General features: G+C 32.7%; 1 protein-coding gene across 1 annotated transcript in view; it reads right to left on the reverse strand.

The window, feature by feature from the left end:
- Positions 1-3,103, reverse strand: part of LOC106463937 (GDP-mannose 4,6 dehydratase-like) — a 29,221-nt gene that overhangs the window by 13,763 nt on the left and 12,355 nt on the right. The window lies entirely within an intron of this gene.

A 3,103-nucleotide genomic window follows, 5' to 3' on the forward strand; every position in this document is an offset into this window, starting at 1 on the left:
AAGTGTCTTGTCGAAGAAACCCCCTTCTTGGCGAGAAACCCCCAAGCCACAATACAACACTCCACCAATTAACGCCTTCCACGAGCTAGATACCACGACCTGCTTACCCATACCTATAAAAATATCAACCAACAGTAATCACAATTCACACAACATTCAGCCTTGATAATGGATGCAGAACGCATTCGAAACGCGTCGGCCAACTCATCACTATCTACAACTTTTACCCGTTGTTCTAACAACGTTAAGATGGCTTATCGACTTCTTGAGAAGAATTCTAAGAAGAAAGTAAACCTACAGACATCGGTCTTGATTAACAAAATCTGCCTACAAGAAAATCTGTCACCAAAGTACACCAATATATATATTGTAGTCAACATTTATTTTCAGACTAACTCAGGATTTTTGTTTTGTGTTTGCAAAGTGAAATGAATTAACCATGTAAGTTTGTACTAGATCTGTACCCAGAGTATTTAGAATAAAAGTTTGGAAACTGAATTTTTTTTTTTAAATCAAGAATTTGTAGGTATTTTAGCAATTTAAAATATTTCATATTGGGTATTCAGGCTTGAAAAATACTTTTTATACTTTACCACAATCACATTCCTTATTTGTTTTAAACCTTAAAATCATGAGTTGATCATACTTTGAACAATGAAAAATCAAAAAATTCAATGAAACTCCAAAAATGATGTTTAGGTGTTGATGAAAGGTCTTCTCAAAGCAAGGCTACTTTTTGCTCAGCTTCATTCCATTACGAGTGTGATTTGCACCACAAGAATAATTTTCAACATGTTCATTACAGTGTTAACATTTTCATTACCTGAAAATGTATTTCTGATAGATACTTGCATCCCCACAAAACTGAGAACTATTACCTCGCACCACTATTGATAGCTTTTATGTATGTGCCAAGCCTTTGAACGAAACTCCCACCACTATACATAACTTATACTGCATCAGTCCAGGATGCGAGTAGCATTAGACTACAAGCCTCCATCAATAGGGAAGAATGCTCCATGTGTAGTACTCCTCTTGAGCACATTTGGTATACCAAATGCTCATTCTTGATTACAGAGCTGGAAAATTTTATCAATTACCTATAAATAGCAATTGCATTGATTAGTGTCTCATAAATTAATTGATTAATGTCATGAAAATAATCAACTAATCGAAATTAGTGTTTCCGATTATTACTGTTTTTGATTATTTTAACACTTGATTAATCGAAATTACAGTTAAATTGATTGTTATGAAAATAACCAACTAATCAAAATTGAGGTTTCTGATTATCTAATATTTTGGATTAATTCAATTATCCAAGTAAATGGAAATATTGTCATTATGTTTGTTTGTTGAGAACAAATTAACAAAAACACAAGATGATGTAAATAACACTCTGTATGAAGAATTCAGTCCAGGTGTGACATACAATCTGCCACCAAATTAAAAACTACCGGAACAAGAAATGTTAACAACCAGATTTTGTTATTTTGAATCCAAAAGTGGAGCTCAAAAACAAGAATCAGAAATTCCCAAAGTGAGTACCTCCTTTTCAGTGAATATAAGAAACAACAGTGGAGTTGTTGAATTAGATCAAATCAGAATGTCCTGATTTGTAACTAAAAAGATATGTACATAGAACTGCCCACATCTCAAGGATATTGATGTAAAAAAAAATTGTTCTGCAGAAAAACAAACACCTAAAAGGTGAAGGTTTCCAGAACCGTATCACACACAAGTGAGGAAAAGGGATGAGTTTAGATTCATAAAACAAGCTTATCCAAAATACAGCAGAAAACAACTGGAGTAAATGAATAAATATCATATACTTGAATAATCAGAGTTGCAAGGAACAAACGTGGGTGTTAACCCGATCCTAGTCAGAGATAGAAGAACCAGAAGCAAAGGTACATTGTGGGAGAAACTGGTCAAAGGTATTTAAGACAAGAGAAGCTCAACAGAAGGTCATCAATCCTGTGTTTGAGATGAATTAACAACATGATGACATGATATGCAATGGTGGTAACACTATTAACCATCTGACTGATTCCAGTCACCAGCAGAAGAAAATAAGATAACTCCTATAAAGAAAAGTCTGGACCTCGAGCAGTTTTAGAATTGCAGATAGGAGAAATTGTATGCAATAATATTCACAAAAGTGGGTAAGTGTATAATGTTTTTTAATAGTTCTGATATGTCCACAGTACATAAGCCTAAGTAATTTTGTACTGACAAAACATGTGAACAAGTAATAAAACCCAAACACTTCATTAATAACAATGAGGAATAGTTCTGTAAAAATAATAATATCAAAGACTCAGGAACACATCTTAAAATACTGTAATTTAAGAGAAGAAACCAAATTAATGTAAAGAAAGATAATACACTGTATTTCATATGAAAAGCTCTAGCTTAAAGTTTGAAAATCTTGAAAATCAAGAACAATGATGCTTAAAATTTAACAACAATTTTAAAATAATAAGCATAAAAATTACTAAATTCATTATAAAAACAAAACATGCTGAAATAATTAGCAGTGCCAAGGAAAGAAGGAGCCACTGGTACAACAATGTTCTCAAGGGGAGTACTGTACATGGAAGATATGTCACCCATCTATTGGGGAAGAACTATAACTGGCACAGTACACATTATTATGTTTAGGGGTGAGGATTGTGTTCAAAAGGCTTGGCACATGTGCAAAAACATTTTCAGTAATAGTACAAGGTAATAGTTCTCAGTTTTGTGGAGAGAAGTAGAGTTTCTGAATAGGAAATTCTGCACACTTACTAGACAACAATAAAAAAAATGTTCTTAAACTATTTCTTATTATTTTCATTGGTTGAGGCCTGTCAATCATGAATGATCTAAGCCAATGAAAATGGTTAAAATAAGAACAAAGGATACTTTTCATACTATTCTTTCTGATTCACAGTTTTTCTTGAATTCTTTTCATTGGATTCTAACATTTGTAAGGACCTTTCTTGCAACTGAGTCTAAGGTAAATATGGCTTTTTGATATTCTCACAATTTATGTTGACAATTTTGGCACTGAAAACAGATCTTTGTTTGTAATTAAGCACAAAGCTACACAATGGGCTAA

This window comes from Limulus polyphemus, unplaced genomic scaffold (assembly GCF_000517525.1).
Source record: "Limulus polyphemus unplaced genomic scaffold, Limulus_polyphemus-2.1.2 Scaffold1520, whole genome shotgun sequence".
Classification (NCBI taxonomy): Eukaryota; Metazoa; Arthropoda; class Merostomata; order Xiphosura; family Limulidae; genus Limulus; species Limulus polyphemus.